Here is a 28,000-nt window from a genome sequence, read left to right on the forward strand (position 1 = left end):
TTGTTATAATGGTAAGGGCTCAGCATCTCCCACACCAATAAAGTTTTACAGAAACCATGCCAAAACAAGTCACGCATTGACAAAATTAAAAGGCTGACCAACAATTTCATACCTCCTGGCTTTACCAATGCTTGTATATTTTTATGTTCTCCATAATCTTATTAAAACTGGTAACACGATTTTCCATTATGAATGTTTTTGGGGAATACTAGCATACATCAACACATTTTACTAAATTATGCTGCAAAGAAATGGTACCTAAAATTTTACATAGCGAAATATTTTTACATTTTTTTGAGACCTTTTTATTTTGAAAGCATAGAAACATCAATCTTGCTTTCAAGCTTCTGCAAATATCTGCATCTAATCAGAGAATTCTGGGAGCATTATACATAGCCTCATATTGCTAAAAATTGAGAACATATGTACACATTTTTATACAGGAACTGTCTGTCAATAGTGCAGCCTGAGCTTACTACATTTACTTAGAGCGCGCATCCTATTGATAAAGGCTTTGCATTATTGAACCATACATACAAGTTTGAACAACATTAACACATGGATACAAATATTACCTTAACTGCAGGCATTGCTTTCCCTGATCCATTGTGTGGTACCTTAAACTGGCAGCCAAAGGGTTTGTCCAGTAGGGGGTTGGGCCTTCTTGTCCCAAGGACAAAATACACACGAAACCTTGTTGCTCTTGACCCCAAACCATATCTCGGTCTATAGGAATTCCACATCCCTGCAGTACCTTCACAGCCAGTCTATATTACAGTGAAAAAGCAGCATAAGTGAATCAAAAGCACGCTGCAGGAACCGCTAGTCGACTTGAACTGCACACAGAGTGGGCAATCAGCAACACAATGGGGAAACCAGATATACTCCAACCAAAGTTGGAGTTCGAGCAACGCAAATTCACCATGGCAAGAGATGAAGATGCGGAAAGAATGTCAGCGGAGCATGGGGCCCAGAACACTGAACTAGGAGGTGAGTTACGAAAAATACTCACTTCTATGCAGCTAAGCCTCACTACTGTAGATGGTAAAATTGATTCCCTCACATACTGTATGGACCGCATATCAGAACGAATGGATAAACAAGTAGAAAGACTCGACATGGTGTAAAGAAGTGTTTCAGAGGCCGAAGATCTACTGGGGCGAAAAAGCGAGTGGAAGCACTGATGGTGACACTGCAGAACAAAGCAGAAGACCTATAAGCTCAATCAAGGAGTAAGAACCTATGCATAATAGGGCTGCCCGAATCCACATTAATTGGAATACGGAGCAATTTCTACTCATAGCATTGCTGGGCTGCGACACCTTCTCGTCTGTACTTATAGTTGAATGCACACACCGGTTGCTGGCTCCAAGGCCGGCCCCTGGTGCCACCCTTTCCTATAATAGCCCGACTCCTGAATTACAGAGACATTAATGCAGCACTGCGTCGGGCTAGGGAGCTTCGAACACTCCGGTGCAAGGGCTCTCAGCTTTCTCTCTACCCAGATTTTACATTACAGGTATAAGAGGCGCAGAAATAATTTGCGCCACTGAAGTGGAAACTGAGGGAGCTCAACATAGAATATGTCATGCTCTATCCAGCAGGACTCAGAGTTACACTAGACGGTAAAACAAAAATCTACACGGAATCAAATAGCCTGCAACAGATGGTAAAGAAACACCCCAATGCTAAACCTAAGAAACCTGGGCAGGAACTGAATTCGGAGGACGATGCCACTTGCAGCAACTTGGATCAACAGGAATAAAGTATTATAAGCAGCTCAGAACTTAACACCATAAGGTTGAGATAGAGGTAAGCTGGAGCTACCAATGGATGCAAGGTTGAAGATATGACAGAGTGTAATGGACATATGCACCTAATAGGGCGCAAAGGAACATGAATGCTTACAATGACTGACGTAAGTCAGGGCTAGCATCTATAATTTAGAATGCATAGTATTTGTTAATTAAGGTAGATGCACCACTAATGGTAACAGTCGGTCACAAACATAAGAGATGGAGCAAAGCTCAAGGGTACTCACCGCCCCGCGAGTATCATACACAGGTCTTGGCCTATAAGGAGGGGTACATTGGGGGAGGGATCAAGGTGCATTGTAGCAGGGTCGGGGACATGGTTGGGGAGGGGGGAACCACATATAAGAGTTTAATTGCCTTTAGTAGCCAAGCAGAGATAAATGGGTGGAGAAAGTGTACTATGGTTGATTCTATAATCCAAGAGATGTATACTGAGTGTAAATAGTGTTCAAATGGCCCGCAAAACTTGAGCGGCGCCTCTAAGTTTTCTGGCATGGAATGTCAGGGGGTTAAATGGCCAGTGTAAAATGCACAAAATTGTTCTTTATTTACAGAGACAAAATTTAGATGCTGCTATATTGCAATAGACGCATCTGGCACCTCACTCGGGGTTTCTGACACAGAGTAGAATGAAGGGCACTTATGTTGCTGCAGGATTCACATCACATGCACGGGGGGGGGGTTCTGGTGTGGGCATGCCGTGGAGCTAGTATTCAAATTCAGGAAGTATGTGTGGATCCTGGGAGAAGATATGTGGTAGCACACTGTCGCAAAGACAACCTGAATGTACTATTAGTAGGTATTTATGGCCCAAACTATGACGACCCCCAATTCCATTGTTATTTGCACAGTAAAATTGCTACGTATGCAAATATACCGCAACTTTGGGGTGGGGATTTTAATTATGTCCAATCTCCAGACCTAGACAGATCTAGAGGACCCAGAGAAGGCCATAAGTTGCAGCGAAAGCAATAGCCGCACTTGCGGAAGAAGGCGGGTTGATAGACGTCTGGCACCATCTGTCACCACAAGGCAGGGAGTATTCCCATTATTCCTCAATACATGCCATACACACACGTATAAACTACTGGCTGTCTCCAGGAGTCTACTGCCCTTCACACGCGATGACACACTTACCTCGCACATACATCGATCAATCACCAGTTAAACTAATATCATCCCCAAAGGGCATGCAACCCAGGTTCCTCGCCTGGCGATTTCCGCAACACTCACTATTAGATGCAGCTTTCCGTGAGGAACTAGCGCAAGCATTATAAAACGATTTTCAAAATAACTTAGGAGTGTACCCGTATGGCAACAATCCAGGAGGCTTTCAAGGCCTATTTTCACAGTGTGACAATTTCAAAGAATGTTGGGGTACTCCGGTCCATAAGGGATCCAATGCTAAAACTAGAAAAGGAATTGACTATGCTGGAGCGAGCCACGCAGAGAGCGTACAAGCTCGAGATATTAGCACAGATTAGAGGGAAGATAAAGAAGTATAATGAATTGGCGCAGTCCGAGATGGTTAACTTAGGAAAAAATGCCATTGCCAGGGTATATGGAGAAGGGGAGAGACCTAACGTCACATTAGCTGTGCTGAATAGGCCCGCAAAGGGGGATAGTGAGGTGCTTACGTTACAGGACAATAGCGGCGCGCAGGCGTGGGGTGCCCCACAATTTGTCGAACACTTCCGCTCTTATTATGCGGAGCTATATACTTTGCGAGACCTCAATACAGACAAGTCAACCGAGGATTATTTAGCACGCATTGCAATGAAGTGGCTGACTAACGCCTATAGGGAACGACTAAAGGCCCCTCTCCGCCCCACTGAAATCACTGCAGCGTTAAAAGAAATGCTAAATAATAAAGCGCCCAGCTTGGATGGACTCATGGTGGCCTTCTATAAGGCATACCAAGATCGACTGGACCCACACCTAGTCAATATCTTTGAGGAGATGACTAGATATGGCATAATTCTCCCAACAACGCGTGAAGCTATATTGATTACACTACTAAAACCTAGTAAGGCACCCACATAGTGCTCCTTACAAAGAAAATTGTCGCTACTCAATACTGATATGAACCTTTTTGCAACGATTTTGATGAATAGGCTTTCCCCTCTGCTCCCAGGGTTGGTAAGCCCAGAGCAAGCTGCGTACTTTGTTCAGCACAATTATCCGAATAGATCCCAGCGTCTGGGCGGCAGCTGTTTTCTTGGATGCCGAAAAGGCATTCGATTTGATTGAGTGGAGCCTTCTATGAGCAGTTCTGCGACGGGTGGGAGATGGAGAGGTATTTATAAATTTGGTAGAAGTATTATATGCGAACCCAGTGGCACGAGCGCAAGTGAATGGCTTACTATCTGCCCTAATAGCAATTATAAGACAAGGACAAGATTGCCCACTCTCCCCATTAATATTTGCGCTGGTGGCTGAACCTTTGGCATGTGCAATGCGGGAATACCATGCACACTGTGGCAAAAGATTTCCACAATACAACTTGATAATATCTGCATATGCTGTTGAGACCCTATTATAAATGAGAAACCCAGAACATAACTTAACTCCAATGATACAAGAGGTTGAGAGATTTGGCAACCACTCAGGAATATGCATAAATTGGAACAAATCACTTGTATTTCCTCTCACTGCCTCCATTACTCTCGTGGAGATAAACTACCCCTTAACGTGGACCACAGAATCAGTGCAATATCTTGGGGTCCAGGTACACACCAATCCGGGAGTGGTCATCGTTGAAAATAATGGTAGGGCAATGCAGCGTCCCACGGATACCATAGAAAAATGGATTAAGCTACCACTATCTTTATTGGGCCGCGCTGCACTCATGAAAATGATAGTATTAACGCGTTTTTTCTTTGTCTTCTTTAACATGCCAATCCAATTACCAAAGATGCTATTTCACAATCTGCACTTTACTAATCAGGTTGGCATGGGTAGGCAGGCAACCCCGGGTGCAATGGGCGACACTAGTATAACCCTATTCAGCAGGGGGACTCAATGCCCCAGACCTCGAAATATATTACAGCGCGGCACAAGAAATCCATGTGTATTCTTGGATCCATGGCCCACTTGAACTGCCACATTTGTACCTGGAAAGATTAGAAGTGAGTCCATTTACTCTCCCACAATACTCATTAAACCACAGCGCAATACCACGCTGTGGACCCCGTGGGGATCACCACATACTGATTACTGTTAGCTGGTCTACTTCAAAGTGTGCAGAGTATGTGATATGTATAGTCCACCCAACTGACATGTCTACAATGTCTTGTTCAATATTTCTGGAAATGTCTTGCTATCTGTTTTCTTTTTAAGACGTTTCCCCCAGTTATGTACAGCATGCTGCTATCACTTGGCTACTGTAATAGATAAATGTGTATAAATGGAAAAAATAAAGTTTAATAATAAAACAAAAAGAAATACAATGCCTCCTGCGAGACAAAAGCTCCCTGTAGCCTAGACAGGGAGATGTGGGGGGACCTTGTGATGATGGCGGCAGACAGAATGCACCAAATTCACCAGAAGCAATGGGACTCAATTGATTATGCAGAGCACAAGACAAGCGGGTTCAGACCCACACCAGTGGAATAAAGAAACTGGAGAGGATGGGGTGTTCTGCATATGGCATGCATGTGTTCCAGAGTGCAATCTTCTTTCTTTAACGTCCCTGAAGTAGGTCTGGGTTGGTTTTCAAAGTATGTTGTGAACGGTAAAGATCAATTAATCACAGGGAACGGATCACTTGTCCTGCATAACCAGGGTATGCAGGAAACAGACGTAGGGTGTCTCAAGGTAAAAGACCCTCATGCACGTGATGGTATGATCGTGGTAGTGGTATATGTTGGTTCTCCGCTCTTCATTCACGTGTGTGCATAATCATTGGGTCAGTTTGGTTATGCAGCCTCCACCTGGAGGTTCTTACCCATGGTTAAAAACAGTAGTGATCAGGTGATGTGGACAGTGCTAAGGTTTGACATTAAAATACCCGGACAGCCAGATGTCACACTTTATTAGGTCTGGATTCGGGTAGCCCGTCGGGGAATAGTTAAAATTGTGCGTTTCTGTGAATGTATTAGGGGTTCGCAAAGCACTCCAAATAATAGTGATTTCAAATATGGCCGACATGTTTCAGCCCAATTTGCCTGGTTAGGTCTTATGGGCTTTCTTCAGGACCAAAAGGTGCAATGGTGATAGTGAGTGTTTATAAAGAAAATTGCTTCATTATAAACGATAAAAGAAAAATGAAAAATTCAACCTGTTTCTTTTGTCTATAGGAGGTCACACTGTAGCTCAAGTGCATAATTGAAACACTTCATCAGGTATTGCGGGAGTAGAGGGGGCTTTGACTTCAGCTCCTAGCCTCTTGCGCTACTTTTGCTGACGCTTCCACCAATACGGTAAAGAGCCAATATGTAAGAGAATGCCAAGCATAACCACAATAAAATAAATGAAGGATGCTCACATCATACCAAGAAGGGCCACTATATGTCAATGGCAAGCCTATGACAAGTATGGGAGCAATAATGCCAATGACCAGTATCTTTGAGTCAAAGCATAGACAACCACCAGAAAGACACATGCATAAAGAGAACACGCTAACACTCACGAGAACGCAAACTAAGCAGGCACAAAGATAAACACATGCACACACAAAATCTGCTGCCTATCCCTGCTAATCATACTTAAATAATCTTGCTGCAGGATCTCTCTTCCAGCCTTCCAGTGTCTATGGCACCTATATTTTCATAATTTGCTTCTCTCTCACTAAGTGATACAGAGAGCTATCAATCTGAGTGGCTGGATTTGTGTGGGGTTCTTCCTACAGGTTTCTGAAGGAAGCACTTGCAGGCAGTTTCATCCAGTCTAACTGACTGACCTTTGCCTCTGGGGGGACTATACTGCTACATATGCCAAGAGGAGCTGCCACTGGTCATAAGAAAGATTATGATCAGCGCACAGGGCAGCAAAGATAAAGGTACTTGACTAACACCAGTTCTCTGGCATTGCTATCTTTTATAGATTCACATGCTTAAAGTATTCCCTGCTATCAGGCTCGGTAAAATTGCTGATCAATGTTTAAATAGAAAGGTACACATACAGTCAATTAACACTGAGAAAATTGAAAAAGATTAGTAGTCTATGCACTTCATTGCATGGCCCAAACTCAAAACAATGAGGTGAAGAGATGAAGGGAAGACAAAGTGAAAGTGTGAGTGAATGCTAGGTTGCAGCCAACCAAATATCTTTGAAGGACACTCTGGCAAATAGCATTACTGGAGCCATCACTCCACTGGTGGCGTAAGCTCCCACTCTGCATCTCAGATGGATAACAGCCAAGGTGTGGCAGAAATCTCCAGTTTTACTATTGGGCAGTCTTTTCTGAAGTTGTTCTAATAGACCGAGAGCTAATCTGACATGCAGAAGCTTTACCTCTAGAGTGCTGAGCCCTCTCTGCAGGACTAGAGTGTTGTGGAAAGAATGGCAGCAGATTAATTTTCTCATTCTGGTGAAACAATGATGGTGCCTTTGTAATGACTAGTGGATTGGTGGTGAAGGTAATTTTATCTTTGCTGAATCTGATGAATGGCACATAAAAAGAGACAGCCAGATTCTTCCCATCACACCTGTCAGAAGTCACTGAAAGGCGGAACAAGATCTTCCAAGACAGCATTTGTAGGCTTCGAGGGGCTTCCTGTAGAAAATGTTTAGCTTCCTTCCAGGAGGTTGTCTGGCCAGAGAAATCAATAAAACATCCTAGAAAAGTATGAAGATGCATTGTTGAGAGACCTGCGGTATCTCGAAATAGCCAAACAATTGATTTCTACTAAATAATATTTCAAGCAAAGCTTAGGAAGATAAAGTAAGGAAAAATATAAAGTAGTCGCATCTTACCCAAACAAAAATTATTTCCGTTTCAGGGCAACCTCTAAAGAGAAAATGCCCCTCTAGCTGCCTGTCGAATTCTGTGACAGTCTTGTGGGATATGTAGCAAATCAAACTTTAGGTCTGAAGCAGGTAGGCAATAATTTACAGAAAGGCAGGATTGTGGTGAAGCACTTGGCGGTGGTCCTTTGCTAGGAGGTGGGCATCTGGTTTTAACTGGACCAGCCTGTCTACCAACACATCGCAAACTTTTGTAAATCAGAACAGTGTAGACCACATCAGTGCTACTAGAATTAGATGGCAAAGCATCCATTTCATCTTGAAGAGGGCCCTTTGAGTTAGGAGGCGAGTTTGTGTGTTTTATCCTTGGAGGAAAATACAGGAAGAGAACTTTTCATAGAATCCTTGCCTTAAGAGGCAGCATGAAGACCTTCTTGACAAAAGTCTATCAAACCCTGTATTTTTAGTTCAGTGTACTGTCTGGTCAAGGCAGTGAATGCACATCGTATGAGATTGTTGAAGTAGAATTGCCTGGCACCATAGGAGACACAAGGTTTTAAGAGGGATTCTTTTCTTTGATAATCTGTCAGACACAAGCCACAAGGAGATAACTTTCATCCAGGACTCAACCAGCTGCAAAAGTAGAAAAAAGTACCTTCTTAAGTTACATGGATTGCCGATGCACTCTAATTTGAGTATATAGATTGTTCTGTAACAATTCATAACAGTTCAAACACCAATTGACAGAAGTAACAAAAAGCTTCAACAGATGAGTAAATCTTGGAGTCTTTAATGCAGAATACAGCCAGCCGACACGTGTTTCATCGCCTTCGCGATTCCTCAGGGCTAGATGGCCGTGTCAACGTCAGAAGGTCGCTTAGCTGGTGATAATTCCGACCCAGCCGGGCCCTTGACCAGTTGCACTCAGTACGAGTGTATCCAGCAATGGTTAAAATCTTTGTTTATGTATATTGTGATCAAGAGGTATAAGTGGGGCTCGGAGGTCACCCGATATATTACACAAAGTTGTGTGAAGTTCCGTTTTCGACAGGAACAGGGCTCGGAGAAGGTGAACCCGCCGGACGTATTCGGAGAGCCGCACACGGCCTGGTGCACGCTTGACAGGAACCACAACCGGTATCCTCGTACAAGATTCAAATAGTATTCAATTCGAAAACGGAACTTCACACAACTTTGTGTAATATATCGGGTGACCTCCGAGCCCCACTTAGGAATCGCGAAGGCGATGAAGCACGTGTCAGCTGGCTGTATTCTGCATTAAAGACTCCAAGATTTACTCATCTGTTGAAGCTTTTTGTTACTTCTGTCAATTGGTGTTTGAACTGTTATGAATTGTTACAGAACAATCTATATACTCAAATTAGAGTGCATCGGCAATCCATGTATATGACAGTAGTAGTTCTTCTACTCTAGGGAGTGGTTCAGGTTTGTCCACTCGCCGATTAGCACCTAGGACACTCATTGTATCTATCACTGTATGCGTAGGAACTGGCAGTGCACCCATCTATAACTGATCTAAAAACCTTCTATTTCCCTAGTACCTTCTTAAGTTGGAGGTGAGAAGATGAAACAAATACTATGAAGGGTTAAGCAGAAAACTGGCCCAAATTATCCAAAAGGGCTGAAGAAAGCACAGCGATGAGAACGGTCTTCCATGTGCTAGACTTTCAGCAGAAAGTCTGAGCAGCTGAGCCTCTGAAAGGGGTGCAGCTCTGTGTCTTTCCACCTCAATGACTGGAGTTTGGGTTAGTCAATGGGCGGGGATACACCATACGCAGTCTATGGCAGGTTGATTGCCATGTGAGGGTATGCGGGGACTGCTGCATAAACATTGATTGTTAGGGATTCCCAATCTAGTGATCAAAAATAACTCAAGCATGAGAAGCTATGAAAAATCCAATGTTGGAGAAGTTATGGTTCTCTAACTGCAGAATTTCAGTGGTTTTATGCTTAGCATTTTCAGAATACATGTAAGATTTTTTTTCCTTTCATGATATGGATTAGAAAATAATAATTTGTAGATAAGAATAACTTGTTTAACAGCAAATGTTGTCAGTGTATCTTTCCCAAAGCAATATTTCTATGGTGTTCTGTCATCTATATACCTTCAAGAGACAGTTGTTGCACTAACTTTCATTTTGGATGGTCTCATTTGACGAGATAAAGAAAAAAAATGTTGAATACAACTTTAAGATTCTAAAAATAATAGACAATAGTTAGGAAGCTTAGGTACAGCAATTCAATGAATTATTAATAGATATGTACAAAAAGTGCTGCATAAACTATCTTCCTCCTGATTAAGTAGAAATCCTAGCTCTGTAATGTAATGAGGCCAGTAACATTTTCCACTGTAAGCTCAGCAGTATAGAATACATCTAGACCAGGGGTCTTCAACCTTTTCTGTAATAAGAGCTACTTATGTACAATCAATTTCATCCATGGATACTGTTGCTACTTTGAGTTCTGAAAATACACATATTTTCATCTTGAATACACAATTTTGAATTTTGATGCACATATATTAACTTCAATCAAGCTAAACCTTCTAATTGAATATGCTGGGCTGCACACAGGACTGCTACTGACGGGCAACTTGAGAGCTACCATTAGCTCACAAGCTACTCGTTGGAGAAGCCTGATCAAGACTATCACAACAGCGGCAAACGATAGTGAAATGCACACAATTTCAGAGTAAGCAAACAAACAAGCTGGAATATCACAAATATATTTCGTGTCCCTGAACAAAGTAATACGCATGCTGCCATCTCATTAAGATGCTTCCCACTAAACCTAGGAAGATTTTGGCGGAACTAATTACACACAGAAAAACAACATAACAAAAGTACAATCTTTCAACCTTCCATTTCCAATACTACCAAAGGCATTGGTAGTAAGGATAATGGAGAACACCTGTGTATAGTACAAACTGCCACCACACAATTTGAAGGTGGTTGCCTGTGACAGACATTTTGGAAAAGCAAATATAGTAGAATATTCATTAAGTCCCCAAAAATTCAATAAGAGTGGCAAAACTGGATAACAGAATTGATTTCAATTGTTAAAAAAATAAACAAAAAAACTATGAACGAATGTGTGAAAACAATTTTAATTAATGTGGATAAACTAGAGAATCTGTCAATTATGTCTTAATTGACAGACATGCTGGAGGCTTGATAATTATTCCAATCAAGATTAGCTAAACAAACATTTTAATTCCTTCTAATGCGCTGCAACTTAAAATGTTCTCATTGGCGACGGCTTTCTGGCACACTAATTACTCTCGCATGTGGGATTTAATATGAAAAGTAAAACAGCAGCGCACAAAACTCCACTTTTTAAAAAATCTATTTTTAATTCAAGTTATTCAGACTAAACTGTCAAGGTTTCTAACGTCATCGGGCCATTACTTGCATATATAATAAACAATTCATCACTGTATGCTTCAACGACTAAGGCAAGCCCGCCTTCAACAGTAAGCCTATGAGTAAGCCTCTGAGGTAGCTGAAGACTGGTAGCCCCAAAGGTACACTGCAACCACTGCCATCATCTTCGTTAACCCCTGAGGGACACTGGTGAGGCTGAAAGGGAGCACAACAAACTGAAAATACCTGTGCCCCATCGCAAACAGCAGCTAGCATCTGAGGGCCTGCAGGATGGGGGTATGGAAATAGCCATCCTGTAGGTCTAACCTCACCTTCTAGTCTCCTAGATACACGGCAGATAGAACGTAGGCCAGTCCTGGAATTTGTCCTTCTACGGGAAGAAGTTAAAGATCTAAAATAAGCAAAGGCATCCACCCATTTTTGGCACTTCGACATAATGGGAGCAACACCTAGTTCTGATCTCCACGGATGTAGCACTCACTATGGTTCCTTTTGCCAAAAGACCCTGAAGTTCCTAAAACTAAATGGGCAAAATGTCCTCTGAAATCAACTCTCATTTAGGTGGAAGAGGCAGTAGAAGGAAATGGCAGGGCATAGCTCAGTTCGAATATCTGCAGAACCCACCTGTCGGGTGTTAGGGTTTGCCACTCATGGAGAAAAAGAGCATTTATGCTTGATTATCACAAAGTGATTGTAAGCCGCTAAGGGCAAACTAAAAGGGGCTTCAATGATGCTGTGAGAGGGGTTGAGGACTGGGAAGTTCGCTTCCCTTTCTGGTCTGGATGTTGTCTGCTACATCCCCTATCCTGACCCTGAAAGGGCTAAGGTGCCAGTTGTGGGGAGCCATGCTGCTGTCTGAAGGCGAAAGTCCAAGCTGTGCCTCAAAAGGGGTGAAATTGTTGATGATACTACCCTGTGGGTGTAAAAAGATTATGGGAGTGTGCATTAGCTCTACTCTCTTTGAAGCATGCCAAGACAGAGTCCGCCTTCCCACCAAATAGACAAAACCTGTCAAAAGGCATATCCCATGAGTGATGCCTAATCATCACCAGGGCAGCCCATGGATCTCATCCATGCAGGCGCCGAAGCATCACAGTAGTACTGATCAATCTGCCAATCAGGCGATTGTATTCAGACCTGACAAAATTATGTACTTGCTGCATCCTGGCCATTTTGAAAGGTCTGTGCCACATTTGTGCAAAATTATTCTGGAACTGCTGGTAAGAATTCAGTGACCAAGTCTCATAATGCATGGAGGTACAGTCCCAGCAAACAGCTGGTTTCGACTGAACTGTGGGCGAAGCTAGAAGAAAAACATCTCTTCCCAATTGCCTCAATTCTTTTCGACACTCTGTCCAGGGGGTGTGTGTGGTGTGTATGTGTGGGGGGGGGGGGGGGGGGTGTGGGGTGGTGTGGTGTGGTGTGGTGTGTGTGTGTGTGTGTGAAAATAATTGGAATGAAACATTCTAATGGATGGCTGTACTACCAGGTTCTTAGGAGTAGGAAGCTACATTATGAAGGCAGTGTCGCATGGAGCAGATCTGTGACAACAAGCCCATTGTCTGCTTATTGGTGGGCAAAAGCTGTGTTTGGTCCAGGTGCCCATGAGAGTGTCGGTTGGGGCCTCATTAAATGGCAGTAGGGGTTCAGATGAAGATTCTCATCCTTTATTTCCGTGAGGACGTTGGTTTTCACTTCAGTGGAACACAATTGCAGACCTAAGACTCTGGCCGCCAATGCAAGGACCATGGTGAATGAAGCAGATGATTCTGTGGAAGAACCGGGAGGGTCCAGAAGTGTCTAGCCCACTGGCCTCGTGTAGATCCATACAAAAATTGTCACTATACTGTCGGGTGAAGTCGCTCCCACCATAACCATCAACCTCAAAAGCTGGGTGGCTTTAGTCTTATCAGAGCAGCTGTTGGAGCACTGGGGAGCATCTCAAAGGCAAAGGTGCTCTCTTATTAGAAGGTCTGGCTATCATGAAAAACATATAAGACAAAAATAAAGCGCACACCTTCTGATCAAGAGTGTCCTTATAACACTTTGGATGCAGGAAAATACAGATTGTCTATTTTGACATGGTAGTATCATGAAGGGAGGACACAATCCTTGAATGGCCAACTCCTCCTGTTCCCCTTATGTTTATAGCTTTCTTATCAGAGTCAGAGTGTAAGGGGACTGGTGCCTAGGGACTGACCTCAGGTGCTGCTTCGACCAAGATCGAGACTGATTTAGTTCAATGGAAGTGACATTTTCCTCTAGCTTTGACAGCATCAGAGCTGGCATCAATGCGGCATAAATCAGCATGTAATATGGAATCGGACGTGGAGTCAGCTCCAGAGCTGGACCGGAAGTGGGCTCAGGAGGTTAAGGTGGAGTCAAGGGCAATTCCGCTGGTGGTACTCAGAATGAAGGCCTCCGAGGATCCATGGGACACAATGGCGTGCCAATAGGGTGCTGAAGATGTGAAGCATAGCCTCCTTAAATGCCTCAATCTGTTGTTGCCTTGCCAACGTACCAGGGAATTTGGGATGCATCAGAATAGTATGCAGATTTGGCTCCTTGGTCGGGGTCCAAGAGAGAGTTTGTGGGGCACCTTGACATCCTCCCAACTTCACAGAGGGTGTGTGATGAGGTTCAGACGAGACCCGCTTGAACTTCTTGTATTTCGTTTTCGATGTTGGCTTACTTACTTGGACAGGGATAAAAACCTGTTGTGGGTGGGAACGGGTCTGTGTCCTTGACTTCGAGGGAGAGTGGTCCTTTCACAACTTATTGCGGCGCTCAGTGAGGTACAGGTTGGCTTTGTGTTCCTGGACCCCCTTCAGGTGAAATCAGGCACACTACTCCTCACACGATTTGTAGTCGTGGCATAACCCCCAAACACCAGCGACGCATCTCACGGATATCGTTCACAGACATTTGTTTGAGACAGTCTTAAACCCTGTGGTTTCAGTAGGGGACAAGTTCCCTTGCTAACTGGAAATAAATGGTAAAGAAAAAACTCACCAATTTACAAGAACATTTTAGCAGTTAGCTCCATATCCATGTGTGAGGGCGCAGAAAGAAAGGAACTGATGTCAGCACGCTTGAGTGGCACCTATATGTGGCTCTAGTGGTCTCCTATGGAGCAGAGAGGAGTCGACATGGATCAGCACTGTTTGCATTTATAATGCACTCTCCAGAAAAGAGATGTACAAAATTGACTCTTAGGAGGTGCCTTAGATAAGACAACAGTGTAAGGCTCAGATGTTGAAGAACCTAGCTTCTCTTTAAGAAAGATGGTGAATTAGCTAAGAAGAAAACAGGACTGAGGCATGGTCCGGTCCACAGCTGGGACTAGGGGGCCCAAAGAAGATACACAGTGAGTATGGTGGTGGGCACAAAGGTACACGAGGCTGTCAATGGACATGGTAGTGCGGGCCATAGGAAATAGTGAAATGCTAAAAGTTAATGTTGACAAGCCATGTACAGGCTACAGCAGTACTAGAAGGAAAGCAGAGTACATGACAAAAAGAGAGAGACATTTTAAAGGTTTAGACTGGTTCACTTGAATAGAGTCACAACAATGAATGTGTTGCACTTGCAAAGGTCACATATGGTAGTCATAAAATGTAGCCTCAAATACTAGGAATGCACCTGATGCGCCGGGCAGCTTCATGTGCTGAAACATGTAGACTTGGAAGAAAACTCCTAATGTTTAATAATGTCAAGCAAACACACAAATACATTAAGGGCTGGGGTTCCTATAAACAGTGTGGTGTTCAGGACATTTCAGAAAGGGCTGCATTAGATGCAAGCAGCAGCACGTCAGTGAGGTGGTTTCTCATACAAAGGCTAAAGGAAGTTAGAAATCCCATGACCATGAGGATGAGCGTTAGACAGCACAACTGAGGCGTTGTCATAACAAAGGCACAGTAAATAAATAAACGAAATCCCAAAGAATGGGCTTGAAAATGACAGCAAGTATTTTTAGCTGGACTCAATGTTGCTAGGTATTTTAATTTTTATTGTATTGAAGGGAATGTATAGCTATGCCATTTATTCCTCACACTCCCATCTTTTTCATAGCAATTATGCATCAAATATGTTGGACTGTATTTGGGACTGTTTTTACTACTAGAATGAAGGAGGCAAGGTTGGTCAGTGACACTTTTAGTACTACATGTTCATGTGATCTAGTTAGGAATGCACTTGCGTCACCCCCAACTGACTGTGCTGATTCTTGGGAGTTGCCATATCCAAAGGAGTAGAAACTCCATTACATAGCTAACCACAACCACTTCCTCTGGTCAGCCCACTTCCCCATTTCTTTTCCCCACCAGGTCGGACCCCTCTCCCATCACTTTTCCTTACACCACTCTAAAGCCTCTGGACAAGGAAAATGGATGTCAGTTGAAAAAGCTCTCCACTCTGCACTTCATGACTATTCCAGAAAGCACACAACTAAACATTTTATAAAACATTGACGAGGTAACGAAAGACTAAGACAACAAATGACATACTAACAGCCCTATAGCAAAAAAAGAGTGAAGAACGAACCAACCCTGGTCCTTGGATGACATCTTAAGTTGAAAGAAAATGAATAGAAAATATTCAAACCAGCACCACTACCCTCCAAAATAAGAAAACTTAGGAAAGAGTGCAAACACAGCATCTCATCTGCCAAATACATCTAAGAACAAATGATGCTGTCATCCAGTGGAACTTGATCATTATTCTGGCATGTTAGAGAACCTTGACACCCCTCAAAAAGAGCATTTACCAACTCCTTAATAGAAAAATATGAGAAATTCAGCAACCACTCCACAGAAAAAATGATTATTCAGAGACATCTGGATGAAGACAGTTCGTAGAGAGGACCACTACCAATGCCCGCAAGGCGCTAAGAAAAAGACAGAGGGCAAAATCCAGATCTGACAATGTGGTACATGTACAAGTGATAGACAGCAAACAAAATAAATCAAACAACATAATTTAAGTATCTTATGGTCTAGACTTTGTCGTACATTGTGAAGCACAACTTGGGAATGACAGAGACTATGTATCACTTCAAGATTGCGCATATAAACAGACTGGGTGGACCTGGTGATGCTTTTCTGTTGTCACCTTGGTGTCTATGTATTTTATTGGCAAAGGCATGGAGCCTCCTCTCTTAATACCTTCTGAGGATAATGTTTATACACAGACATGGGTCTGTGTATAAATAAGTATACCACAAAATCTTCTTCAGAATGTATTAACAATTACCTTAATCTCGCATCAACAGCAGTCCAATGCAACACAAGGTTCAAACTACAAAAGCACTTCTTGAGGTACGTAATTTGTGTATAGTTGCTTCCCTCTTGCCATCAGGCAACTTCAAGTAACATGGTAATTAATTGCCCTTGCATTGAGGTTGTTCTTGTTTGTGTGCACGGGACACAGACATGATGACGGCATCTACCTGTGACTAAATATTAGACTGGCATAACAGTCATTATTTGTAGGTACAATTGTGACATTTCTTGGCACTATGTAGGATCTCGTGTGAAAATGTTGTGCACCCAGTGTACAATGATAAGCCTGGCATCAAAGTAGTATTTCTTGGCATACTTTGGACACCCATGGCAAGATGGCCCACACTTCAGGCATAATGTAGACCTTGGCATTACGCTGATAATTCTCAGCATATTATAGGAATCCAAGGCATAATAGAGTCCATCTCTAACATAATGCTGTACGTGGAAAAATGGTGGCAATTTTGGGAATAATGTAGTATCCATGGCATGAAAGCAATTATTACCATATTTGATGGCATGCTCTATGACTGGGTTTACTCAGGCTTGGCACAATATTGACTCTTACATTTATGTCATTATTTTACCCGTTTCTACCAAAATGCTGACTTTTGGCACCATAGACGTTAATCTTTTTTTTATTATTATTATTTTTATTAGTTTCTGGTTTTGTGAAAACACATCACAGCAACATTAAAAACATCTCGGTCTGTTTTTATACAAACATGTATTTGATATATACCACATTATAGCACACCCCTATTTCTCAACCACAGACTGTGGTTAACCCCATCTCTTTCATGTTCCCTTGTAAGGGGCGGTGGAGGGAGACGCTGCTATTCTTCTCCATTTGTGGCCTTTGTAAACGTGTCCAATAGGTCAATCCCATAGTGTTGCATCCAGCTGTCCCAAACCCTGCAAAATTTTCCGGGGCTACCTCGGCTCCTATATGTGACTCTTTCTGCTGCCATGTATAGGCTCATTCCTCTCTTCCATTCATGTAATGTCGGTGAGGTTTGTACACCCAAGTGTCTTGCTAAATCCCTCTTTGCGAACGGTAGGCCTAAGGTGCTGAATAGTAACTGTAGTCTTGGTATATCTACCTCGCTCTGGATCCTCAGAAGAATACATTTTGTGTTTAAGGAGAGGGAGACCTGCAGCACCTCATTGAGTTCCTTGATAATCCCTTCCCAGTAGGCCTGTATGTTGGGGAAGCCCAATGTCGTGTGTTGGAAGTCCCCCTTTTCGTGTCAGGATTGCAGACAGTTCGGATTGTCAGCCCGCCCAACTCTGAAGTTTGGCCTTGCCATAATACATTCGATGAAGGATCTTATATTGAATAAGACGCAGACGTGCCTTAATTGCCACAGACCTGGGGTGCATCTGAGCGGCCTCCCAGTCAATATCTTCCATTGTTCCTACCTCGATCGCTCACGTTTCCCGTAGCTTGCCAAGGCTATCAGGTATATAGATGTTCAGGGTTCTGTATGTAAGTGACACTGACTTAAGTGTGAATGGCTCCTGCAGTAGCCGTCCCTCTAGTGGCACGCATTCCGGCAAGTCGTCCCCAGTCAGGCCTTCCGCCAGCCATGGGTGTCATAGCTGGGCATACATAAGGAATTTGGACGTATGGAGCGTAAGGTCAGCACAGAGGGCAGAAAAAGATCTAAGGGTGCCCTTATCAGTGATGTACCCAGTGGTCGAGATCTCTGTTTACTTAACTCCTTGACCAATTCCCTTCCCACAGTGGCGTCACCTTAGTAATCCTGTGTTCCCATCCTAATTTTCTTGACGCCCTCTCCCATGTCTCAAGAGTAGTACGCGTGGCTGGAAGCAACCTATGTCTCCCCTTGCCTCTGAAAAGATAGTGGAGGAACATGCGAGGTGTCAGCATTTCTCATTCTGGCCCTATATGTGGGGTGATCGCCCGCTACATGTATCCAGCCATGGATGGAAGTTAGACACTCTGCCCAATAATGTGCTTCAACATCTGGCAATGCCAACACCCCATTCTATGGATTACGCTGTCATGTTCGCTGCACAATCAGTGGATGTCTTCCCAGCCACAACAACGAGCGCTGGTCAGCGTCAATCACCCGAAATATTGTGTATGGGAGGCTGGGGTAAGTGTGTATAAAATCTTGGGCACAGTGATAATTTTAAACATTGCCGCACTGCCCATTATCGGGAGTAACAGGGTCCTCCATCTCTCACCATCATCTTTGAATTTATTCAGTATTCATTGTAAATTGTGATCACAGCATAGTCCCTTGTCTGTCGTGAGAAATATACCCAGATATGTAAAACCTTCTACTCCCACTCTCAGGTCTCTCTGCAGGGGGGAGCCACTCTCGCATCTGTCCGGGCTGTATACGATTATGCCAATTGACCTTATACTCTGGGTGTCGTCCATAGTCATCAATCGTTTGGAAGCGGATGGGGATCATAGTAGCAGGTTCCATTACGTACAGTAGAATGTCATCGGCGTATAGGGATATTTTCTCCTCAAACGTGTCTCCCTGAGTGACCCTAAAACCCTATATTCCTGGGTGTTGTCTGACTCAGCAGACCAGTATCTCTACAGGTGGAGTGAACAGCAGTGGGGACAGGGGGCATCCCTTTCTAGTTTCAGGACAGATGGGAAAGTCCTGGGAAGTTCTGCCATTCACCTGCACTGTCACCCTTGGGGAGATGTATAGTAGTGCCTCCCACCTTCTGAACTTTGGTCCTAGTCCAAAGTTGATCAGGGTGGAGTTCAGGAATGGCCAGCGTACTGCATCAAATGCTTTCACTGTCTCCCGGGACAGGAATATGTGGGGAGTGTCGCGGTACTTGGCAGTATTAGTTGTGGATTCTGCGGAGATTCCACCAGGGTCACTGTAATGGAGTGGCAGTACAGGATGACCCCGTATATATTAAAGAGACATTGCAGGACATTTTTCCACCTTCAACACCCCTCTTCTACCCTTCACAGAACGTCGAGGCGAAAGCCAGCACACAGGAGAACGAGGAGAGACACTGACCCTTTAACAAGGAGACAGCAGAGGAATGGGCGGGGCTGGATGATGAGGCGGAGACGTCTTATACGGAGGAACGCCAGCACCAGGTGTGCTTGTTCACCCAGAGAGAAGAAGACGTGCGGAGAGAAGCTGACGAGGAGCAGAGGAGTACAGACGTGGAGGCAGAAAGGAAGGAAGAAGCGGAGTACGGCGAAGCTGTGGTATCAAGAACGGACGCGAGCCAGGAGGCCAACGACTTTACGAGTCGCCCCGCCACACACCCAGGGGAGGTGTGTGGCTAACTCAGGTACGCGAAACTATCCGTAACTGGGTGGGACGTAAGGGCGGTTCACCTAATTAATCCTGATCCCTCCTTGTCCCGGTGTACCTTTCCCCGAGCACTTCCTTGCACATTCAATAGTCCATCGCTAAGAGTGTTACACGGGTTATTGTGTCCTCACTCCTTTTCACCGTCACATATATATATATGTAAAGCACCCCTCTCACGAAAGACTATTTCTGTCTGTTTAATCCGAGAGTCAAAATGGACCCAGACGTAAAGCCCAGACGGAGTCCCGAAGGGTTTCGCCGACTCGATCCATCTGAACGTCATCACAGGCGGCCCAGTAGAAGTAGATCTCCACGACGGAATACATCTTTCAGGAAAACGTGTACTGATCACCTGTACAACACAATAAAACCTGTTAAAACTAAGACCCGCCTATTGCCGATTCCTCTTGACCCCGTCACAGTGGTGGAGAATGCGGGCATCAACACCATCTGTATAGAAAAGATGGAAACAGTCGTTCAGCAACTAGTGAAGGGTCAAGAGAGACTTGAGTGGGTAGTAGAACAACTATCATCGGCACAAGCTGACCGAGAGATCTGGAAGAAAGCATTAGAAGCACGAACCGAAGTTCTTCCCCCATGGACTGACCCAGTACAGCGAACTGGGAATGTAGAAAGACCCGTCACGCATGAAGCACCAGCAGTTTCCTTCCAAAAATACTAACCTGGAGAAGACCCCGACTCGTTCTTATTGAACTTTGAACGAGCCGCTAGAGCATGCGGGTGGCCCACCAGTAAGTGGCCCTTCTTCTTAGCACCGTTACTAGGAGGTGAAGCACAGGCCGCATATCAGGTAGCGAACCCCACCGGAGAAACTCCTTATAATGACATAAAGAAAATAATATTAGACCACCTAGGTCTCGATGCAGTAGCCTATCGACTGCGGTTCCGAAAAGAGAGAGGGAACCCCGGAGAAAATCCAAAAACTCTTTTTGTTAGACTAAAAATGGCAGCTGATAAGTGGCTCACTCCAGCAACCAGTAGTAAAGAAGAAATACTAGATCGTATCTACCTTGAACAATTCCTAGAGGCTCTCTCGTATGCCACTCAGAAATGGCTTAGACAACACCATAACCTGACAACCAACCAAGCCTCGAGATGGTTCCCCATTTTCCCGAGCTCAACCCAAGAATCCCAGTTGGGATTATGAAAAATCTTACAAGCCAAATCCAAAAACTGAAAAACGATTAACGCGACCAGTGGACCCTCCACGATCTCGCACATGGAGAACAGAACATGCGGGACCATCAGAACCACAGTGCTTCGACTGCAGTAACTGGGGACATATCGCCCGGTTGTGCCCAAAAACAAGAAATTCAGAAGAACCGATGGAGGTGGGCTATCTATCCCGAGCTGTACTATATTCGGCAGAAATGGGAGGTTCATACAGAGTAAGTGTTAACATAAATGGTTCATCTGTACAAGCCCTCTTAGATTCAGGCTGTCGACAATCAGTTATCCAATCCCAGCACGTACCCCTTGATCAGTATATTCCCCAAGAGAAAGTAAATATCAAGTGTGTACACAGGGACATTAAACCTTACCCTTTGGCCGACGTACCAATCCAACCCACCCTGGGAAAACCTCATACTATTAGGGTAGGAGTCCTCGCGACTCTCCCTGAAGATTTGAATTTTGGGACAGATAACTCAAGGTTTTTACAAATATTTAAAAAAACTTGGAACAGGATTCATACGTTCAACACCGAGATGTTTTGAAAAAAAACCTGACTCAAAAGGAAGTAACTACAAAGAAAAAAATGCTGTTGTCTTACGCTTCATAAAATTGTCTAAAAATGCCACTACTCCTACAAGAGGCTCCAGTAAAGCAGCCGGTTATGATTTATATAGTGCCTATGATTATATAATTCCTGCACAAGAAAAAGCACCGATAAAAACCGACATTCAAATTGCTGTTCCCACAGGCTGTTACGGAAGACTCGCGCCACGGTCTGGACTGGCGGCGAAACATTTCATTGATGTAGGTGCTGGAGTCATTGATGAAGACTACAGAGGAAATGTTGGAATCATCCTTTTCAACTTTGGAAAAAAAGAGTTTCAAGTAAAAAAAGGGGATCGAGTAGCACAACTGATTTGTGAGCGCATATCATACCCCACCTTGCAGGAACTAAAGGTTCTGGATGTCACTGAACGGGATTCAGGAGGTTTTGGATCCACAGACAAACAACATGGTACATTTCCAGCGTTTCTCTCCCCAGATCCATGGGTCTTAGATAAAAGTTTTCGTTTCGCACAAATCAATGATCCTACCCTCTACAATGTATGGGAACGGGCCCATGAAAATCAGGATAAAGAAGTCAATGTATATCCCAAATTCGTCATACAATACGATCTACTTTATAGACAAGGAAAACCCGACAATCCTCTAAAACTCCTAGTACCCGTATCCTTTCGGGAACAAGTACTATTTTTCGGACACAGTCATTTAATAGCCGGTCATACAGGTACTGAGAAAACTACACAAAATATACTCAGTAACTTTTTTGGACCAGGAATATATAAGGACACCTCCACTTCGAATATTCGGTGACGAGTGGCTAATGAGCTGGTCCTTAGTGGCATCTAGCGCCAGGTCCCTATATTCCTGTCTAGGAGTATCTAACTGCTGGGAGAGTAGTGGATCAGGTCTCACAGTGGTCTGTTCCTCTACCGTGAGTATCGGTGTTCCAGTTTCTCTAGACTTTTATTGCACTTTTTCTTTTCTAATGCCAGACAGTTTTGTGCCCTGTCTCTCAGCACCACTTTGCATGCCTCCCCTAGTGTGACCCCGGACCCGTACGTTTCCTCGTTCTCTTTGAGAAAAAAAACTCGGTGTCTGTCCTGATACCTCTTACAATGTCCCCCCTTCTGTAAGTCCCAGGTGTTGAGCCTTCATTGTGGCTGTGTTTTGTGGGCCCTGTACCCCACCTGTACCCATAGTGGCGAGTGGTCGGACAATCTCCTAGTGAGGTAATCTGCCCTGACAATCTTTCCCAGTTCTCCTGCCGAAATCAAAATACAGTCTAGTCAAGAATAAACATTATGCACCTCAGAGAAATAGGAGTATTGTTTGGCCTGCAGATTTTGTAACCTCCAGACATCCGTCTGACCCATTGAGTCTGCAAAGTGCACTAAAGGGGTGGGAGTGGCCAAATGTTTCTGGCCCCCCATTGCAGTCCATGGGCATGTCCATTATATCATTAAAAACATCTCCTACCACATGAAGTGAGGCCGGACCTTCTAGAAGGACTTCTGTCACCTTAGTCAGTGTGCTCGCTTGTAGTTTAGGTGGGGTGTAGATGCAAATGAGGGTCAGTCCATGTCAGCATCATGTACCCAGAACAAAAAGAGTCGGAAGGTCTGTTAAGCTACGTAGCTGAGTTTATAAGGTCCTTCTAAAATGACCCTTTTGGATTGCACTGAACCAGACCAAATGGTAACATGACACGATAATGTATTAGATATCCTATCAGCCCACCCATCTGGCGGAGCCTCGTCATGTAGGACGTCTGACCAGGTGGTGAGTCCAAGCCCAGATGTATTGGCTAGACACCACACACTACTGGTTCATCATATGAACGTGTCCGTGCCACTGAATGGTGCTGAGAAAATGCAGTGCAAAACAGGGAATAAAGAATAAGTGATCTTAAAATGACGGTCGAGGTAAAGAAAAAATGTTTTTATTGAAGATATTCACCAAGACGCCAGATTAAAAAAGAGTGTGGGACAGTGTGAAATAATCACTGTGATGCTTGGTTGTGTTAAGGATCAGGCCAACATGTTTCTGCCGAAGGTGAAACTACACCGGCATTCTTCAGGGCCGAATACACAAAGATGTTGCTACTGCAATGATACACTCAGACAATTAATACAAAGTGCAGACAAAAAAAGGACAGACCAAATGATTTGTTAAAGTACTGTCCAAACTACTGGTGTGGTCTGATAGACCATCCTACCATCTCCTCCAGATCAGTAGTTAATAGAGGTAGAGATCCTAAAAATGGAAACAAAAAAAGACAACTAATATTGTTTGTTCTGCCATCATTATGGACTAATCACAATATCAGGACCAACATATAAACTCAGCTAGGCTAGTCCCTATTAGGACGGCCACATGTTAATAAGGTCTCATATTCAAGTCAACCACCAGACATTGCTGAACATTAATTATGAACAATGCTTTCAAAGACTTACCCAGCAATATGTGGGAGTCGAGCCTCACCTCACCCGGCGACGGCTCGGAGATTGAGGCCCCGCTCTGTGCACAGAACAAAAAATTTAACGTGTCATCCTGAGTTGACTCAGAGGTCTGTGGTCAGTGTCAGGTTATACAGTCTGTGCATTTAAAAACTGGTTGTGTGACTGTCCTCACTGAACGCTGCCCCATGGAGAACAAAGAGAAGGACTGGCTGTCTGACCAGATCAGAGTCTAGTCGCTGGCTAGTACAATTACCCTAGAATGATTACCTATGTTCATCTAGTGCCCATTCGATGGTGGTACAATCAGTAGTAAATACCCACCCTCCCTAGGCCAAGCAATGGATGTAAAAAGTGTGGCTCAGGAATAGTTATCCCGGAATTAGGGATCTGATTGGGAAGATCCATGTAATGTGCTCATCTAGAAGAGTACATGGAATGAAATAAAGTAGAGCATAAACCAATCCCCTTAGACTGCAGGTGAAGAAGGAGTAAGTTAAATGCTCAAAATTGCAAGACTGACTAAGAAAGCGTCTGCCCCAAGTGAATATAGTTTAACAATAAGCTATATGTGAAAATAGGGGCCACAGCAAGACCACAAAGCCTAGAAATGCGCGTTCCAATCAGGCTAACTCACCTCTCCGTCGGTACCTCTCGGCTGACACCTAAGCCGAAGGGGAGGCAACGAGGAGAGGTGAGGCTAATGTATTTATACCCCTTCTGATTGGTAAAACGGCAGCAGCTGTGCTCCTATCGCTGCTGCCGATATAGCGATCGTCTTAGTTAAGCGCATGCGCGGAAAGGTGGCACTGAACAGCGCTGTCTTTAATATGCGCATGCGCGGCAAATTGGCACTAAACAGCGCTGTGTACCCAAAGGCGGGCATGCGCAATGATGTACCCCAGCGCCTCCATGTCGGCGCCGGAATTAGAGCAGCGCACGCGTTTAGATAAACGGGCTGTTTGCAAACAACAGCAGAGATCCTAGCTAGTGAGCGCATGCTCTGTGATGTGCATGCTTGTGTTGTATGTATAATGCGCGTTGTCGAGAGTGACCATTCGGCAGGAGAATAACGCGGTATTCTACATTGAATGACCCTGCCCCTCGAGACTAACACGCAAGGAATGCATAAAGGTGATCACATTGGTGGCACAGTACATGACAGCTCCCAGTACGAACATAGCTACATTAGCTGGAGTCCCTAAAAAGACATAATGCATCCTAAGGGGACAATGAACACCAACATGCTTATAATGGCAATGGTGTAGTTAGATACAGACCATGGTCAATCAGTGTAATCTGTAGATATAGAGAGAATGGGTGTAAAAGTGTGCTAGATGCCAGGACCCACAGCAAATTAAGGCGGAAGGGTACGAGACATGGTAGATGTTGTCACTATAAGATAAGGGGGTTCCAACACATGGCAGTAATCGCTGGTTATACTCAAGGGTGAGTCTACCAGGAGCAGAGACAACGGAGCTAACAGACTCTAGCCTAATGGTAGTATCGTGTTGGAAGTGAGATAAACCGTTTACTGACGTGTATTAAATGATGTCTGGTTGCTGCAGAGGTCTACATAGTGTGAAGTATGGGTAACACCATCTAATAGTGTGTTGAGTCATTAGTAGTAGATGGCGTCTCCGGAAGCTCGCGGCTGATTAAATGGACACCCAAGGTATGTTGTCATTCAACCCTGAGGTGTCAGTTTGCAATTTAAAAATCCAGCGTTGCTCCTTGATGAAAAGAAACCTTGAAATGTCCGTTATATATGGTGGGATGAATGGTTGTTCCAAAACAACCCACCTAAGATCTTCAGCTTTATGCTTTTTAATCAAAAAGTGGTTTGTGAGGCAGGTGGACTGTTTATTACACCGTATTGTGCTCTTATGTTCACTAATACGGGACTTCACTTTCCTGGTGGTATGTCCAATGTAAGCCATGCCACACGGGCATGTAATCCTGTAGATCACTCTCTCAGAGTTACAGTTAGTATGTTTCAGCAACTTCCACGGTCTGTCGGTTCCGATGTCAACGGAAAGTGTCTTACAGGTCTGCGGGCATGACGCACAGTTACCACAGGGGTGGTGCCCTTGAACCGGAGTGGTATTCCAAATGGTGTCGAGGGTGGTGGTGATTTCCTTCCTTGGTGTCCGTGGTCTAGTGTGGACCAGTGTATCCCTGATGCTGGATCCTCGTTTGAAAGCAAACAGGGGCCTGGGTATATCCCCTGACACCGTGTTCAAGATTTTCCAATGTTTCAGGATTATTCTCTTGACCCTGTTGGAGCTGGTGCTGAAGGTATGTACCATAGTGATCCTTTCGGAAAGTGTCTTCACATTACGGTGTTCCATCAGAGCCTCCCGGTTATTGTTAAAGGCTCTCTTGTTAGCCCGACGTATCAATTGTTTTGGGTAATGCCGCTCCTTCAGGTTGCATGCTAGTTCCCTGGCATGTTGTTCATATAGCTGGTTAGAAGAGCAATTTCTCCGTACCCTGAGAAACTGACCCACTGGCAAATTGTCACGTAGTGACTGTGGGTGAAAACTCTGGTATGACAAGAGGGAGTTGCGTGCCATTGGTTTCTTGTACAATCGGCTCTGGAGTCCTCCCTCTTCTGGAAAAATCAGAAGATCCAGAAATGGTAGTTGCTGCTTACTATACTCCACTAAGTGGAGTATAGTAAGCAGCAACTACCATTTCTGGATCTTCTGATTTTTCCAGAAGAGGGAGGACTCCAGAGCCGATTGTACAAGAAACCAATGGCACGCAACTCCCTCTTGTCATACCAGAGTTTTCACCCACAGTCACTACGTGACAATTTGCCAGTGGGTCAGTTTCTCAGGGTACGGAGAAATTGCTCTTCTAACCAGCTATATGAACAACATGCCAGGGAACTAGCATGCAACCTGAAGGAGCGGCATTACCCAAAACAATTGATACGTCGGGCTAACAAGAGAGCCTTTAACAATAACCGGGAGGCTCTGATGGAACACCGTAATGTGAAGACACTTTCCGAAAGGATCACTATGGTACATACCTTCAGCACCAGCTCCAACAGGGTCAAGAGAATAATCCTGAAACATTGGAAAATCTTGAACACGGTGTCAGGGGATATACCCAGGCCCCTGTTTGCTTTCAAACGAGGATCCAGCATCAGGGATACACTGGTCCACACTAGACCACGGACACCAAGGAAGGAAATCACCACCACCCTCGACACCATTTGGAATACCACTCCGGTTCAAGGGCACCACCCCTGTGGTAACTGTGCGTCATGCCCGCAGACCTGTAAGACACTTTCCGTTGACATCGGAACCGACAGACCGTGGAAGTTGCTGAAACATACTAACTGTAACTCTGAGAGAGTGATCTACAGGATTACATGCCCGTGTGGCATGGCTTACATTGGACATACCACCAGGAAAGTGAAGTCCCGTATTAGTGAACATAAGAGCACAATACGGTGTAATAAACAGTCCACCTGCCTCACAAACCACTTTTTGATTAAAAAGCATAAAGCTGAAGATCTTAGGTGGGTTGTTTTGGAACAACCATTCATCCCACCATATATAACGGACATTTCAAGGTTTCTTTTCATCAAGGAGCAACGCTGGATTTTTAAATTGCAAACTGACACCTCAGGGTTGAATGACAACATACCTTGGGTGTCCATTTAATCAGCCGCGAGCTTCCGGAGACGCCATCTACTACTAATGACTCAACACACTATTAGATGGTGTTACCCATACTTCACACTATGTAGACCTCTGCAGCAACCAGACATCATTTAATACACGTCAGTAAACGGTTTATCTCACTTCCAACACGATACTACCATTAGGCTAGAGTCTGTTAGCTCCGTTGTCTCTGCTCCTGGTAGACTCACCCTTGAGTATAACCAGCGATTACTGCCATGTGTTGGAACCCCCTTATCTTATAGTGACAACATCTACCATGTCTCGTACCCTTCCGCCTTAATTTGCTGTGGGTCCTGGCATCTAGCACACTTTTACACCCATTCTCTCTATATCTACAGATTACACTGATTGA

At 44.2% G+C, this 28,000-nt stretch overlaps 1 protein-coding gene and 1 pseudogene across 1 annotated transcript in view; one reads left to right on the forward strand and one right to left on the reverse strand.

Moving 5' to 3' along the window:
* The window catches only part of GATB (glutamyl-tRNA amidotransferase subunit B), a 596,207-nt gene that overhangs the window by 245,138 nt on the left and 323,069 nt on the right, over window positions 1-28,000 (reverse strand). The window lies entirely within an intron of this gene.
* Window positions 867-28,000, forward strand: LOC147728524 (deoxyuridine 5'-triphosphate nucleotidohydrolase pseudogene; annotated as a pseudogene).

The sequence above is a fragment of the Lissotriton vulgaris genome, chromosome 3_1 (assembly GCF_964263255.1).
Source record: "Lissotriton vulgaris chromosome 3_1, aLisVul1.2, whole genome shotgun sequence".
Taxonomy (NCBI): Eukaryota; Metazoa; Chordata; class Amphibia; order Caudata; family Salamandridae; genus Lissotriton; species Lissotriton vulgaris.